This window comes from Vipera ursinii (assembly GCF_947247035.1).
Source record: "Vipera ursinii genome assembly, chromosome: 1".
In the NCBI taxonomy this organism is placed as follows: domain Eukaryota; kingdom Metazoa; phylum Chordata; class Lepidosauria; order Squamata; family Viperidae; genus Vipera; species Vipera ursinii.
The window spans coordinates 254,541,035-254,559,623 of NC_139512.1; the positions used below are offsets into that span (position 1 = coordinate 254,541,035).

General features: G+C 37.5%; 1 protein-coding gene across 5 annotated transcripts in view; it reads right to left on the reverse strand.

Moving 5' to 3' along the window:
* Nucleotides 1-18,589, reverse strand: part of FYN (FYN proto-oncogene, Src family tyrosine kinase) — a 108,689-nt gene that overhangs the window by 89,257 nt on the left and 843 nt on the right. The window lies entirely within an intron of this gene.

Here is an 18,589-nt window from a genome sequence, read left to right on the forward strand (position 1 = left end):
TTTTCCTGAAAAGGTTTGGGGAGAGTTAATTGTATCACAATAAAGAGTAGCACCTTCCTTAGTGTACCTTAGAATATGAGACACAGCAATCTGTTCAATGACATGACTATGTTAAGATTCCAAAAAGTTAAGTCTTTTTTTTTTGCAGGAATAATTAAGAGTGGCTTTGACTACTGGTGGGAAATTTTTTGATCTTATTAGTCATATTATTCAGAGATCTACCTGCACCTAGGAACATGTTTTCATGCTTGCATCAGTTATACCCTCCATGACTTACACAGCTCATGAATGACACCACTGATCTGCGTTAAGGCATGACATGAATAATGGAATGTAATAAAAATAAGATCTTTGTCCTCATATTCAATCTTAATATGCAGCTAATTCAAATATTTTATATCTCATATAATTCAGAACTGCTCATATTTGACTTTTTTGCTTCCATTCAATTGTATGAAGCCATACAATTTTGGGTTATTCATCATATTCTTTATTTTGGAAGCATATATTATTGGACTGAAATGTACAGGACACATTTTCATGACTGAAACAGCATAATGAGTCTGACAAATAAACAAAGTAATCAATGTGATTTAGCTTAACATGGTTAGGAACCTAACCACTGTACTTTGTAACATGGTTTATGACTCAATGTGTTATATGAGTTGTGGTTTATTTAATAACCATGTTGTTTCAAGGTGTTGTTTCTAGTAACTGTGAGAGTAGTTTGGTGAACTGAATTACATTCGACTCTTAAACTTGTCTCAAAACAATAAACTCAGTTTTTAGGGAAACAGCCTTATTTCTCACATAAAACTCTTCTATGGGTAAAAAATCTTATCCAGTAGGGTAAATTCAATTATGCTCATATACATTCCTCTCTTTGAAAGAATATTATCAGGGAAAAAAGTGCCTTGCACCCATTATACAGACTGATTGGTTTTTAATAATTATTTCCAATGAATAGAATAGTGGGGCTCTGCTATTCTATCCACAATACACCATATAGCAATGTCATTTACAAAGAACTTCAGGAATTTGGGAATGGTTTTTATCTAGCACCAAGTAAAGCTAAGGAAGAAATTCTAGACAAACTTTCCTAGAGAGAAAGTTCCAAAATTACAATACTACTATTATAAAGATCATGTCTCTATTCATTACCTGCTTTATTTCAAAGGAGCTGTTACACTGCATCATCAAAGTATCATCCAACAATATTGTTGAAGTATTATTTTATATATTTGTTAAATTTATTTGCCACCTATCTCATCCGGGGGTTATTATTGCAGCTTACAATAATAAAAAGGAAGAAAATGAAATGAATGTAAACAGAAGTAAAATAATAAAACCCACAAAATAAACAATGAAAAAGGAACACAATGAAAATACATCAATATAACTGTTTACCTTTTAGGATCAGCCATCAAGAATAAAGGAACAAGCTGTCAAAAAATACACCAGAGACTAGCCCTTGGTAAAAAAGCCATGAAGGCCTTGGAAAAGATATTCAAATGCCATGATGTGTCTATACCTGCAAAAATGAGAAGGATGTCCCTAAACACACTAGGGAGCTGAAAGCTGGATTTTAAAGAAGCATTAAAACCAATGGATCACTGATCAAATCAACTCATCTCAAAATAACAAGACAAGAAATTTTGCTCTACATTCCAGCTTGGTTAGTAATAATGGCTTAAATTAACTAAGATGGCAAATGCTGAATATTTGTTCTTTAACTCCTCCCATTTATAACCTTATGTAGTAGTAGGGTATAAATGTAATAGTAATCTTCCTTCACAGAAAACCCATTTCCAAACCAGCTTTTCAACCTGTTCCATTTTCCTCCATGCAGATACCTTACAATACCCACACCTAGACTATAAGGTCTTTTGTAATCATCTTAATGCAGTTTTGTCTTTTAATGTGAAAAGCTCAAATGAGATAATTTTGTGGAAGTTGCAATATTTGGTAAGAACATTAGGAAAAAGAGTCCAGCTGTCTAACTTAATTAAATTTCTTCTTTAGGCAAGGATTTAGGTCAAACTCTGAGAATTACTGACAGGATTTTGAATTGCTATAATGTTTACTTGAGTTAAAATGATGCAATACAGTCATACAATTTAAGAATGTAGCTGAATTGGAACAGAAATTACTCCACTAAGAATGCATTAAAAAAACATTATTTTGCCACTAAAAATGTCAAGGTTAACTATAAATAAGTTATAATTATATAATTCAAGCTTTTTTAATTACATAAAATATTTACTTTTATTTATATAATTTATTTCATTATATAATTTAATTACATAAATATAATAAAAATTCCTGAAATAAAAATACAATAATACAGCATTTTTCAGATTAAACTTGCTTTAGCACAAACTCCAGAAACTGTCTGAAGAAACAATGTCATTGTTTGCCAATGGAATGACAAGTGAATTACAGTTAGCTGTTCTTCCTTGGCAGGGAGCTCCAGCACTGGGAAATAACCTCTGAAATCTCCTTCAGGGTCACTAATTTAACATTATCCAAGCCATCACAGTAGCAACTACAAGTTATTACACACTGTCTCCTTGGTCTTTTCTATGGGAAACTGCTAGAGGAATTTCAGTCTAGTTTCAGCCTGAATGCTAGCCATAGAGCAACTGCATCTAATTTACATATTTGATAATATCTCCGGAAGCACAAAGCATAGTGGGCACAAAGGATAGATTTCCAGTGTTTCATTATTATTAGCGTAAATAAAACTTAAGAGATTTGATTAATTTCTTTTTTTTTCAGAATTTCATGATCATCAATTTTCTTAGACCAGCTCTTTGTTTTTCCTATATCCAAAGGGCCGTGATTCTTGGAAACGCAAACGCAGTTTCAGTAGCACCTGGTCTCTGTTCTTCTCATCCAATAAAATAAAGTCCTAATCTCATTAATACCTGTCATCAGCCCACATAAAGTAGTTTATCCTACTAATGTTGCTGAACTACAATTCCCAGCAGTCTTGGACAATGATAAAGGATGCAAAGAACTATGGTTCAGCAATATCTATGGGTCACAAATTCTCCCTCTCCTCATGGGACAGGCTGATTTTACTGTGTAAAATTTGCAGTGAAAAAGTATTAACTTGGTTCAAATAACTAGTTTCCATCCCAGCCATGTACAGTATCTATTTCTATTTTTTTATCCTCAGCAGAAGCAAACGCTGGAAAAACTATGTCCTTTTTTATAACAGCAGAGCCTCCCAGTGTAGTGCTTATCCAGCTATATTAGTGTAAAACTCCACTGTTTTCATCCAGTATTAGCAGTGTGTTTCCTTTATTATCTTTATCAGAGACTCTAAAAAATTAGGCAAATATGTGTTCTGTGAAGTAGATTTCAATATAAATGTACTGCCTGGGGTGGATAAAAGATAATTTAGAAGAGGTGAGCTGAACTCTTCCGCATCTTAAAGAAACCCTTAATCTCCTCCAAATTAAAGAAGCAAATGAGATTACTCTCTAATGATCAAAAAAAAAGAAAAAACACACCTGTTCATAATATGCAGAGACAAACATATCTACAAAGTATAATCTTGTATATGTTTACTCAGAAGGAAATCTCATTGTGTTCAATATGGGATTAAGGCCTACTCAAAGAAAAAAAAGCATACATAAAAGATTATGTTCAGAAATATAGAGGTTTTCTAGTATTATGTTTGTTGCCAACTCTTGTGAATGTACTAGAATAAATTGAAAAATAATGTATCAAAGCCTTGTCTAGAACCAATATTGTTAAACTATTCTTAATCAGGAATTTGTATTTCTTTATGTCAGACTTTTCCCCAAAAGCTCTGAAACTCATGGCTCCTTGTATAAAGTAAATACATCAAGTGGGAAGAACAAAGCGCCATTATAATCAGGGATACTGATCCCATGGATAGTGGAAATCAGTGCTAAGAATTTACAGGCCCCAACTATAAGTAAATATTTAGTCTTATTTGTGCTCTCTTGTCCTTAATCTAGGTAGAATTGTTAAAAAGTAAAACATGAGTCAGCAACTTTTGCAGCACTCTTTGTTAGATCAAACGTTAGCAGAAAAAAGACAAAAAGGGCAGGGCAGGAATTATCAGCATGAGAACCATGCAACTTTGGAGTTAAAATAGAGACTGCAGAGATTATTAGGCCTCTGTGAGGCAACTGGGATTTGCTTAGATCACTTGATAGTCATTTTTATACAATCATTTTATTAAACATTACCATTAAACAGATAAAAATAATACAAAACCTACAAAACTACAAAAAATAAAAGAAAAAATAAAGCACAGAAAACTAAAAAATATATAAAGAAGTCACTTCATTACAAGTATAATTTTAACAATTTATCACTTTCTTAAAATACAACAACCTCTTCATCCCATCTCTCATCTCTTATCTCTAAACATATCCTTAAAACCTTTATTTCAGTCCTAGTCAGCAAAAGTCCATTAACGGTTACCAGAAATACAGATAATCCTCCAATTAGGATCAGGACCCGGAATCTTGGACATTGAGTGAAGCGGTTAAGCAAGATGCCATGTAACCGCTACACTCAATGACTACAATCCTGGCTCTCCCAATTGCAGTCATTAAGAAACTGCACAGGTTGTTAAATGGAGCATCAAGGAGAGGGCCCAGATCTCTGGGGTGGGAGAGGGTATAGAACTTTCTTTCAGGGAGAATAATCCACGAACGATAGTGTTCACTAGCATTTTTACCATATTTGAGTCTATTCTTCAGTCTACTGAGGGATTTCCTTCAGGGGAATCTCCTGGGCCACTGGAATAATAAACCTCAAATCTGGTGAAAACATTATGCTCAGAACTGTGGCATTTGCTAGTGTTTTCCGCTTTGGTGTGGAAAATGCTAACAAATACCAAATTTGGAAAGGCTCAGAGTGTTACCATTTGCTAGCATTTTGTTAGATTTGAGGTCCATTCCTCCAGCAGACAGGAGAATTTTCCCTTCCTGTATAGAGGGAAAGGGAAGTCCTTATGTGCATCAAGTAAGCAGATTTCAAATCCAATATCCCATCTGCTTGTGTTTTCTGGGGACAGTTTTCATTGACTTTCTGGGGAAACCAGCAGAGAAGATTGCAAATGGTGTTCACATGATTGCAGGGCACTTGCAAACTGGTTGTAAATGCAAACAGGTTGCCAAGCACCCAAAAAGTGATCATGTGACCGGGCAGCTGGTATGTTTTATTATAGATGGAAGTGCTTTAGGGGCCATAAAGTACCCATTTGGAGAACGTTGTGACTGCCGTTGTCAAATGACTAGTCATTAAGTTGAGGACTACCTGTAACAACATATTTATTTTAATTTTGATCAAGTAAACCCACCTTATATTCATTCTTTTTACTTTTAAAAATCCCAATCATTAATCCCTTCAAGTAATGTCCTTCCCCAAACTTATAGTTTTGGGTGACTTCAATCTACCATCCCTAGGAGGATCATCTGAGTTAGCTCGGGAGTTCATGGCTTCCATGACGGCCATGGACCTGACGCAAGTAATTCTTGGACCGACTCATGAGGGAGGCCACACCCTTGACTTGGTTTTCTTATCTGGACGGTGGTTTGATGATCTTGGTGGGGGCTCTCCAACTGTTATGTCCCTGTCATGGACCGATCATCACCTCCTGTGGCTGGCCTTCCGTTTTGCCACCCCCCGCCGTGGGTGTACGGAGCCAACTAGATGGTACCGCCCCAGGCGCTTAATGGATCCTGATAGGTTCCAGGCAGCGCTGGGGTCCCCACCTGCCTCTGCTGCTCACAACTCGGCAGATGCCTTAGTGGAAGCCTGGGAAAGGGCGGCCACGGAGGCACTTGACCGAGTTGTACCCTTGCGGCCCCTGACCCGGTGCAGATCCCAGCGAGCTCCATGGTTCTCCGTGGAGCTCCGGGAGATGAAGCGTCGGAGACGGGGCCTAGACAGCCGTTGGAGGTCCAGCCGATCCGAATCCGACCGGTTGCGACTAAGAACCCACATTAGGTCTTATCTCGCAGCGATGAGAGCGGCGAGGTCTAATTACTTCTCCACCCTCATCGCGTCCGCAGATAATCGCCCGGCCGCCCTGTTTAGGGTGACCCGCTCCCTCCTCAACCAGGAGGTGAGGGAGGAACCCTTGCAGGGTCGTGCTGAGGAATTTGGTCAATATCTGTTGGATAAAATCGCTCGGATTCGGACCGGTCTGGACTCCAACTGGGCAGAGTCTGACGATCAGGACACGGGCGGTCTTGTTGATGATATCTGGGAGGAGTTTGATTCTGTGACCCCTGAGGAAGTGGACAGGATTATGGGGAGGTTGAGCTCCACCACGTTTATTGGACCCATGCCCTTCCTGGCTGGTTTATGCAGCTTGGGAGGGGACACAAGGCTGGTTCCAGGCGGTTATATCTGCTTCTTTGAGTGAGGGTAATTTCCCCGCCGTCTTGAAGGAGGCGGTGGTGAGACCTCTCCTCAAGAAGCCTGCCTTGGACCCAGCTGTGTTAAATAACTTTCGTCCGGTCTTTAACCTTCGCTTTCTTGCGAAGGTTGTTGAGAGTGTGGTGGCGCATCAGCTCCCTCTGGTCCTGGATGAAGCGGATTATCTAGACCCGTACCAATCGGGTTTCAGGCCCGGGTACAGCACGGAGACAGCATTGGTCGCTCTGGTGAATGATCTCTGGAAGGCCCGGGACAGGGGATATTCCTCTGTCCTAGTCCTATTAGACCTCTCGGCGGCTTTCGATACCATCGACCATGGTATCCTGCTGCAGCGTCTCAGGGGATTGGGAGTGGGAGGCACAGTTTTTCGGTGGTTCTCCTCCTATCTCCTGGGACGTTCGCAGTCGGTGTTGGCAGGAGGGCAGAGGTCGACCCCAAGGTCTCTCGTTTGTGGAGTCCCTCAGGGGTCGGTCCTCTCACCTCTCCTGTTCAACATCTACATGAAACCACTGGGTGAGATCATTCATGGTTTTGGAGTTGGGTATCATCAGTACGCTGATGATACCCAGCTTTTCATTTTGACCCCAAACCACCCCAGTGATGCCCTCGCTGTGATGTCCCGTTGCCTGGAGGCGGTTCGGGTCTGGATGGGGAGGAACAGACTTCAGCTCAACCCTGACAAGACTGAGTGGCTGTGCATTCCGGCATCCCGGGATATTCAGAATATTCCACCTCTCTATGGGGGGTGAGCTTTTACCCCCCGTAGATAGGGCTCGCAACTTGGGAGTCCTCCTAGATTCGCGGCTCACTCTGGAAGATCATATAGTAGTTGTGACTAGGGGGGCTTTCGCCCAGGTTCGCCTGGTGCGCCAGTTGCGGCCCTATCTAGACCGGGATGCCCTGTGTACGGTCACTCATGCGCTCGTGACCTCTCGTCTGGACTACTGCAATGCTCTCTACATGGGGCTTCCCTTGAAGACCACTCGGAGGCTTCAGCTGGTACAGAATGCAGCCATGAGAGTTGTCTTGGGAGTCTCCCGGTACTCCCATGTTAGACCTTTGCTCCGCGAGCTGCATTGGTTGCCAGTTGTCTTCCGGGTGAGGTTCAAGGTTTTGGTAATGGTTTTTAAGGCCCTACATGGCATGGGTCTGGAGTACCTCGGGAACCACCTGCTGCCGGCGTCAACTTCCCTCCGTCCTGTGCGTTCCCACAGAGAGGGCCTCCTCAGGGTGCCTCTGGTCAGAGAATGTCAGCTGGTGGCCCCCAGGGGGAGGGCCTTCTCTGTGGGCGCTCCGGCTTTATGGAATCAGCTGCCGGTCGAGCTCCGGACGGCACCTGACCTTCGCTCCTTCCGACGCGGTCTGAAGACCCATCTATTTGAACAAGCCGGCCTGGCCTGATGGGGATATGTTGGGGTTTTAATGGGGATTTTTATATTGTATCAACTGTTTTAGCTGGGCTACTATTTAATTCTTTTTAATTCTTTTTAATTTTTGTATCCTGTATTTTTTATGTATGCCCTGTTCACCGCCCTGAGTCCTTCGGGAGAAGGGCGGTATACAAATACAATAAAACTAATCTAAACTAAACTAGAGCCGTGGTGGCACGCAGAGCTCTCTTTGTGGGCACACACGCTGTCAGCCCAGTCCTAGCCTTCAGCTGGGTTTTATAAAACCTTTTCGCTTTAGGACTCAATTGCCATGTGCAAAAAAAAAAAAGGTTCAATCAATTTCAACTTCTCGTGGAAAAAAAAGATCTCGCAAAGTTGGAATTGATTGAACTTTTTAGTCCCACCCTGTCTGCCGTTACCACCACAGCCACACACACCCAATGGGCCACGCCCACCCAGCACCCGACAATACATAAGTGGGTTTTGGGTTGCAGTTTGGGCACTCGGTCTCTAAAAAGTTCGCCATCACTGTCCTAGAGCTTGTTTTATTTTTTTCTTTGTCCCTTCTCACAAAATCCTTCAGAACTTTCACGTATCTCTTTTGTAAATCCAACATAAGAAAGTTACCCAAGTCATTATTTGATTTGCCATTTGTATATTCCTTTTCATTATTAAGATTGGTCTTATTTGTATATCCAGTGTAATATCTTTTTACATTTAATTCTTGTACCTTGTCATTTTTAAATGCAGTTTCAGATCAGACGTAGTCTTGTCTGTTGAAACGTTCCTTTTCCTCACCAAATGAATGCAAGCTATATATAACAGAAGATACTTTTAAGATTAATCTCTGGGTCCTTTACTCACAAGTATCTTCCAATACATCCAACGTTAAAGTATTTTGCTCCATTCTGTGTTAGTAAGTGAAATTTAAGTGTTCTCCTTTAATTGTAATATTTAGTTCCTTCTGAATCCCTCTACTGTCTAACATTAAAATTCCCATCCTATTACCACCTACCATTTTCCCATAGGAAGGATTCTAATGGTTAATTCAAAATGTTATTTCAAATCTATCTGTATCCTTAATACATTTACAATTTTCTAAAATCAATATTCTAATCTCCCTTTTGCTGTTTATTAAAAAAAAAGCGGTGGGTGAATTGGTCCTTAAACCTATCTTTAAAACTTCTTTTGCTAATTATTATGAATCCTCACCAGAAGTCCGTATATCACTTCACAGTCTTGACAGACACTTGTAAAAGCTGAAAAATAAGATTTCTAGTAGTCAGGTGGAAGCATCAAGACAAATCTATACAGGCAGTGAAGTCTTTTTCAGATATTGGAAGTACTAATCAAGGATGTGGTAAAGCTTTGTAACAGGACAAAGCAAAGCAATGTGGATGTTTCACTACTGGTTGTTGTAACTTCAAAAAATAGCTCTAAAGAACAGCCTAAATTTTAAGATAATTGAATAAGCATGTTGATTAAACTACATAGAGAATAAACAATATTGGTAGTAGACAAGGAAGGTAGTTATAGTATGGCTGCATAGCTGTTCACAAAATACATTCAGCAGCAATAAGATTTGTGTTTGTATATGGCGCCATTTTACACCCATAAAACACAGCTGTTTGAAATTTCAAGCTTAATTTATCATATAAATAGCTGTCCTCTTAGAGACTTAGAATATCATAAACTCAGTGCTATACTTGGGTTTGTTGCATATTACAGCAAGATAACAGCCATTTTGATTCCATGCAAAGAGCCCTATTTAGAAGTATTAAAATTGCACTATATATTTTTGTTAACTAAAGATATTCAGCATATCTTGCAAGCATAGTTTATATTAAAACTGCACATTCTTAGCAAACCTTGTCTTTTAAAACTTAGTATCTGCAAAATGGAATAGTGTTTAACAATGAAGCTGGTGATTACAAATTTAAATATGTATAAAGCTGTGCATTTTATCTTCAGAGCTTTTTGGAATGAGAGGAACCTGAAACAGAATTCCCTTGCAGAGGAGGTTCAGAGTAGGATGTCACTGACAAGGCCTTACACCTGGACTTCTTCCCTTGTATTTCGCATGATCTCATGTGGATCTCTCAAAAGGATATTTGGACTGGATGAGCAGAATTTTTTTTGGTAAAAGCAGTTCCTGATGTATCCTGGTGCGATGCTATACAGTTATTTTGACTACCAGAATTCTATATTTGAAACACACTATGCTGTTTCTGAAACTTAGAAATGGATAGGATAGGATAGGATAGGATAGGATAGGAAAGGAAAGGAAAGGAAAGGAAAGGAAAGGAAAGGAAAGGAAAGGAAAGGAAAAAAATTACCAGGAACTCCCCTGTTAGTTTACAGATAATGTAGGATTTAACTTTTAAAAACTGTACTTGGTACAAAAAAGATATCTGATCTATCTATGAAGTTCTCAAGAAAAAACATCTGGAAATAGTCACAAATTCATTGCTCTGGTTTCGGAAATGAGGATAGTGCAGAAAAAAAATCCCTTCTGTAATACTTAATTTATGGAATATATTTCTGAAAAAGATTTTCTGCCACCTTCACTCTTTAACTTTCAAACTACTGCATTAATATATGTTATTCTCCAAACATTTTAACTGATTTTATTACAGCAATCAATAATTTGAGTTTTTATGCTCTTTTTCCCCATATATGTTAAAATTTCTCAATTTTTGTTTTTATTGTTTTGCTTATTTATTTGATGCCCTCTCTATTTTAACAAATAGATTTGATATTCGAAAATAGTTGTTTTTAAAATGATTAGGACTATTTTTTGAAAACAGGATAAACTGATTTTATGAAAACAGAACAATCAGGAGCATCATGGTCCTTGAAATCAGAAGTCAAAATTGCACATTCATCTTGTGTAGAAGATATATGAGCCAGTAAAAATGTTATATTTTCTGTATGTGTAACACACGTGCGGTAATCAGTTCAGGTAGACTGGATATAAATCAAGCACTATTTGGTTTGCTCTTGACTTGCTTCGTTACACAGAGTATTGGCAAGGTCCTTGATGTGGAAGGGCAAAACATTACTGGCATCGTCAAGGGGAAAAATATCCACCTCACTGACTGTTCACACAGCAGAAAAGGAAATCATTTGAGCTTGACATTTAATCAGAATAATAAAGATTCACTCTATCCTATGCCCACACACTAACAATCCACCAACAGGTTAATGACTACCATGACAGAATCAGCAAAATATTTATTTTAAGTTATTTTTCCCCTCCAAAAGTGGAATCATGCATCAATCTACAGAAGTTTGTGCAATCAAAATCATGATTTAATACAAGCATATTTAAGCACACAGACATACCCACATCTATACACAAGATAAATAGCTCTATATGAAACTGGTATACTGTGCATAAGGAAATTCCAACAATAGAATAATTAAACTAAAGCAACATCTAATCCTCTGTATCAGATCCAAAAAAGCAGATAGGCAAAGCATGTCCATACAATTGTTTTTTTCTTCTTCTGTCAGTAGCTTCTTATTACTACCAGGAAGGCCTTGTCTGTGAAGAATGTTCCTGGGAGTGAAGTCTGCCATTTAGACAAAGAGAGAATAGGAAAACATAAAGGTACATTTGGATCACCATATGCAGTTATTTGGAGCCTGTATACAATATATGCATGATTATTATATTATTTGTCTTGTAGCTCACATGCAAGGACAAGTTCCCCACTGTAGTTGAAATGATTACCTGTTCACTTATGGCATAATATGGTTTAAGAGAGAAAGGGAGTGATTGTGGTGGAGATTGTGCACTGCTTCCCATAGCCTAAATCCTATTTGGAAATATATTACTTTAAAAGAGCTTGGATACTATCCCATTCCTGATGCTCTAGAAACAAAATATTTTAAGGAAACAACTTTTAATTTATCATATAGACATACTGCCTGATCAATACTCTTATAGTGTGAAAACAGTTCCAGACTTCTTTCTTAAAAAAATTATATAGATTTCTACAGAACTGGTTTTTGCCAAAGAAATGGAAAACTGGAAATATGACAGAGTTGTAATTACTGAGAACACTGCAGTGTATTAATATTTTTCTGAATCCCCAACATTTTTGGACTGATGCCTCAAAAGGAATTTTGAGAATACCTTTGGTGGCCAAATGAACACAATAGAATAAGCATTAGAATTAGGAAAGACACAACTAAATAATAATTTCAATATGCCAATTATTTCTGGATAAGAATAATGAAGTGAATAGCATATCTACTTTTCTATTATTCAAATTCAATTCTATGAAAATTATTTTGAAGTTAGTTATATTATTTTCAAAAAAGTAAATAAGAGAAAAAATAAAAAGTACTAATTCTCCAGTGATGGGTTTTTCTCTAAGATAGTTACTTTTCCCTATACAGATAGAAGTAAATGTTTCCACAGTTATTCCATTGTAGTATTATTTGAGACATATTTATCAGGTGTGTTTTTTTAACTGCAAGCATTCATTTACCAAATTTTTAACTATAAATACAGAAACAAACAATTTTTCAGATATAGTAAGTTGGCATCACACATGATCTTTAAGATTTTCCAATGACTAGCAAGCAAATTAAAGCATAAACTCATTGAAATTAAACAGATCCCATTGATTTCAACAGAGGAATTCTAAATATAGGCATCTGTTAAAATCAACAGGAGTGAAGTCTTTAATGTTGGCTGGATAGTATCTTTATATTTTTACTTTTTTCAAAATATAATAAGAAAGCATAATCAAGACAAAAGCAAAAGTGTGTAAGCACTCCCATCTTAGCATAATTACTTTATCTTCACTTAGCTTCTACAGCATTGTTTTTAATCATTCTTTTTCTGTTTTGCATTATCAGTACAAGTATAAACACTTAGTATAAAACTATAAATTGGTTGGAACTTCTCCTCAGGAATCCAAGGCAACCTACAGAGCATTCCTTCCTACTGATTCTACAAGACAACTGTCAAAGCTTTTATCATGTTTTAGTGAAAGACATTAAAAGCTGTTTTATATAAAAGGGAATTTCCCCCTTCTCTCCTCCTCTTCTGACTTATTGCCAAAGGACAATGGTTTTTACCCATCACTTGCATTTTCTTTAAAAAAAACAAAACCTCTTATACAAGTAATTTATAATAAAACAGAAGGCAGAATTTACAGCCTAGTATTTTGAAGATGGGAAACTGCTCTGGCCAGACGGAATAACTATGTAGAAAATTACTAGGAATATAAGAGCTTCCAGATGTCTTTTTTAAAATATTAGATAATTCATGAAGGCAAAATATGATACTAAATCCTGACTGCAAGGGTAGAATCCAAATACATCCAAGGGTCACTTCTGGAGAAAGGCAACAAATAAAGTTTGTTCATTTCCTGGCAACATTTTAGTCACAATGGGAAGCAGGAGGCAGAATACAGTGAATGCTAAAAGGCTCTTGTTAGGTTCTTTTTAGTTTGATTCTTCCTTCTGTGACAGTTATTTTTACTTCCATGCTGAAAGGAAAAAAACCCTGTATTTTCAGAATTTTTCATGCTTGCAGTCCCACTAATCATGTCTGAAATATTTATTTCCTGGTTAAGCTGCTATGTTATATACATATATTATAAAAATAGTTCCTTCTTGACGGGAGATCCGTTGGGACTATAAATATCTTTAGTGACCTATTTTCATACCAAACAATTATTCTATGACAGATAAAGGGAAAGGGTGGTTGAATTGGAGTCTGGGATCCACTAATAATGGTTTCCATAAGACAGTGTACATCGATGTGGATATTAACATAAGCACATAGAAGAGATATATGACATAATGGCACATATATGACTTTACTAACAGTTCATTTTAGTGGATGGATAAGAGATTGCAAGAGTAAATATTTGCATCTATGAACGTATGGACGATAAAATTATAAAAAGTGTTTTCCAAAAGGTTAGTTTAATGCAATTATTAATTGAAGCATGCTGCTTGAAAGAGCGAGTAGTTTTAACTTCTGCAATCAAATTTGCATTAAATTCATTGCAAATCATATTATGCCTAGAAATAGTGTTTATCCTAATGAAGCTTATTGGTATATAAGCCTCAAGGGTATTTTGTCCAACAATTCCACCTATCTATACTTGCATATTATGACTCAAGTTCCGGTACAATATATTATTTTCTATTAAGGCATAAAGAAGATTCATATTCATAGCTTTATAGATAGCAAGTATTTTCTACTGTTACCTCTTTGATGGAAAATTCAACAGACAAAAACTTTCAAAGCTGCCTAGCATCTGCATTGGCTAAAAGAAAATAGCAGATATATCTTATTACAAAAGCCCATTTGTCCTACTGATAATTAAAAGTCCATCTTTGGAGCAGTTAAGGAAATTACAGTCACTTCATTCTCATGACTGTACCAGTGGAAATGTGAATTGACTCATTTCTAATGAGCTGAATGATAAGATTTAAGGGACACATCAAGGGGAAAAATGATTTGACACTAGATATCCTGAAATGTTTTATTTTTTTTTAACTCTAAAACATGTCTGAATGTAACAAGATGCACTATTTGCTGACAAAAATAAAATTATTCCCCAGGCTAATACAGTATTCTCCAACTGGTACTGTATTACCTTGCAACTATATTAAAGGTAGCTAGGTGCACTTATAAATCTGCATATTCAACAGAATATGTTGTTCCACATATCTGGAAGACATCCAGTCAGGAAATTTTACCACCCATCTTCCTTATGGGATACAAATTATTGATTTTTACTATTACAATAGTGAATACCGTACATCTTTTCTGGAATTGAACTCTTTGAAAAACCATCTACACTCACTCAAGAAGTATTACTTCAACTGGGCAAGATAACGGCTCATAGAGATGTTCAAAATTACTTCTGTTCTGCAATTTTCACTGTAATCTGAAAGCCAGAATCCTCTTGTGTTTAAATTGTTTCCTGAACTGCTATTCTAACAAAAGAAATTACTACATGGTATATCAGTATTGCAAAAACAGAAGCAGCTCTTTAAATTACTTCCCAACAGTACTAATATCCCAGCTGCAACTATTAAATTCTTCCATTAAACAGTATAATGTTACAAAAGACATTCAGCCCTGTCAAAATTGTCTCATAAAGCCAATGCCTCTAAAGAAATTACTACACATCAGCATTTCCTCTAAGGTCGGACAGAAAAGTGAAGTGAAGTTGTTCCTTGGAACAAATATAATCATATTTGAATTGCTCATTATAATGAATCGAAGTTATTTATGAGTAACCTTAGTGCTATAGACATCAATGAGCTGATGTCTATTTACTAGTAGTTTATTTGAAAAACTACAGCTATTCTTCGTTGGTTCTTCAACAAGAAGCCTAAGAAACAATTCTACAATTCAGATGTTTTCATGCATTATAAGCACTACATTACAATTATTACAAAATATTACATTGTTTTTAAAATCTCAACCCTTACTTTTATAAAAACAATTTCATTAAAAATAAATGGACACAATGCAGATAAATTCGTGGAAGCATACATTACTTGTGATGTGATATATCTATCTACATTCACCTATGTAAAAAGTCAATGGCTATTGTTCCCATATTTTCAATTAAATATGCAAGTTAGTATGTTAGTGAATAGCTTAGGCCAGTCAAGACTCAGATGATCTTACTAAAATTATCACTTCCAGAGAACAGATTCACTGGGGCAAGAATCTTTAAACTTGGCCCTTTTATGACTTGTGGACTTCAACTCCCAGAATTCCTCAGACAGGCACGCTGACTGAGGAATTCTGGCAGTTGAAGTCCACAAGTCATAAAAGGGCCAAGTCTGAAGAGCCCTGCACTGGGGTGTGTGTCTCAGGTTTGTAGCATGAAAATATAATCATTGAGAGGAGAATCAAACCCTCTTCCCACCATTTAAATCTAATGACACAAATCTGAGCTGAGATTTACTTCTGATAGGAATCAGTTTTCTTGGCAACCGAAGTAGTTTTTACTCTTCTGAGGCTTGGGTGTTGATATTTTTCTTTAGTTTGCCAGTCTAGCCTACAAGGTTAGGTAGTGGTGAGACATAGTCCTCAACTTATTACAACTGTGACCAGAACTTCCATCGCTAAGCAAGGCAGTCATTAAGTCATTGTGTGACCACACCTGATTTTAGGAGTCTTTTTGCTGTGGTCATTAAATGAATCATGCACTTGTTAAATGAATCTGGCTTCCCCCATTGACTGTGTTTGTCTGAAACCAGCTGGCAAAGTCACAAATAGTGATCACCTGACCCTTGCATGTTGCTGTGGCCATAACATAGTCTTTTGAGATTTATTTCAGAAGGGTGTGTGTAGAATGATGTAAAAAGCACCATGGCATTGTGATGCAAACCCAATCACCTATGTACATGTGTTGTAAATATCATATGAACAAACAAAAGGGGTGGAATCTTCAGCACAGTATATGCTTTGGCCTTTTTGCCTCTTGGACAGTGTAAGCCACGGGTGTCAATGACGCAGCGTCACGTGATGCAACTTTTTTTGCATTGCTGGAGCTGAAGTGGGTGCGGCCTCCACATGATGCAACCAGCCCACAGGCTGGCAGTTTGACACCCCTGGTGTAAGCGATGAACATATTTAAGTGGAATTAGCATCTCTTTACATTTGTTCAGATAATACATACTTATAATAGATACAACTATGGGCAAATTAAAATATAATAAAAAGCTAGGGAATTTCATAAAACTATTCATCCCTTGCAATCGCAGAATACACCAGTTACTAACATAAGGACAATAGGACCATTTATAAAATAACTTCATTATATTAAATAGTAAGCAACTAAAAGTATTCTTTTATGAATTGTTAGTCACCCAGAGTCAATATGCTAAAATAGGCAGCCTTATAAATAATTAAAATAAAATTAATTCTACTAAATTTATTCTAGAGTTACAGGATGTGACATTATGTGACAATTCTGCTGTAAAGAAGTTCACTATAACTTACTTAGGTAGCATAAACAAGGATGTGCAATTGAAAATAAGAAAACCAGTCTTTTAAGCAGAGGTTTTAAATTCTATATATGCCAAACTAAACTGGAGTTCCCAGAACTCTCAACCAGCAATACTGAGAATTCTGGAAGTTGAAGTTCCCAGAAGTCATGTAGAACAGGGACACTTGAAACATCACATGATGTATCACGACATATCGTGACTTTTTTGGCATTGCCAAAAAAGGGCACGGTTTCACTATGATGCATTCGGCCCAGTTTGACACCCCTGAAGAAGGTACCTAGAAAGAGGTTATCTTCCAAACCTGTTTCTCTTTTGGGAGGATTCAGATCCATCATAGTATTAAAGGTCAGGTGAGAGAATAAAAGAGAAGGTCTGTGCATCTTTTATTTCACTTTTATTATGTGCATTATAGTTGCAGTCTTACACACCTAAATCCATTAAACTTAACAGGATTTGTTTCTGAATCAGCATGAATAGGACTATGCCTTTGCCATTATCCTATCTCAGAATGAATTGAATCATCTGCATGAATCACTCCTTCATTTTTAAATTAGAAAAATTCTGATTTTTTTTCCCCAGATAGAGCATTATATCAAACTCAAGTGCACCACAAAACCAGGCTTTTTAAAATGGTTTAAATGCCCTTTAAGATTGCAGCCACCAAAAATGCCGGTACCCATGGTGGAACATTTAGAATCCTTCGCTAGGGCTAAATGTTTAAGGAAAGTAAATGAGAATAGAGTAGTGGTCTCTCCTGAGGAAAGAGAACTGCAGCCCCTGGGAGGAGAAAGAAGAATCAAAAGGAGGAAATGAGAGCCCCTTTCAAACTTCAGTGCCCTTCAGCATTTTATCGCTCTCGTCTCTTAAAGCCCTCTCTTTGTCACTCTTATACAAATCCTGCAAAAATTGTTTGAAGAGGAGGGACGTTTCACTGTTTCTTCCACTCCCTCTTTTTGCAGCTAACTTACAGCAACATAAAGCCCAGGCATGGATCACTATGGCTCCTCCCATCCTTAGACTACTAAATTACTCAGTTTGTGCAAGTTAGAGAGTTTGAGAACTGATCTAATTTCACGGATATTTTTTTATTTTTTTTTTTTGCAAAGGACCCCAATGGAAGAAAAAAAACTTTACAGTGTGTGAAAAACCCAGCTGAACAGGAAGCTCATCAGTTATTAAAGGATTACATCATCAGAGTTATTGCCACTCTTTTCCACATTCACAAGCTACAGAACATTATCTAGTTAATGTTCTCTCACACCTCCATGCATTTCCATCAGGGGTTATCCAGTCTTTCTTCTCCAGAAGGCCACAGCCACACAGAAGCAGCAAGCACCCATTTCACAAAGCCTCAGTTCTGCAGATCTGTAAGCATTATCCGGTTTTGAACATTTTGTCATTTGGCACCATTAGTCCTAATCAGCAGGTCACAAGAGCCGGTCTCACAAATTCGCCAGCAAGTCTCACAAATTCGCCAGCAAGTCACACTAAGCCCCACGCTTTCTGGTGCGGATACCCTCCATGCCAACACATCATCGGCCAAATCTAGTGAAGAGCAACTTCTAATCTCAAAAGTCTTCCTCTCACGGACTTCCGTCCCCGAAAATAGCACAAGCACTCTTCTTACCCAACAATAATGCGAATGACACCCACCCCCCCACACACAACCGTTAACGCTTAGGACTTGGACTACACACCCTTTGTAAGCCTTAGCCACGGTGGTCTTAGCCAAGCTGGAGGTTTAATTCTCGTATACATTT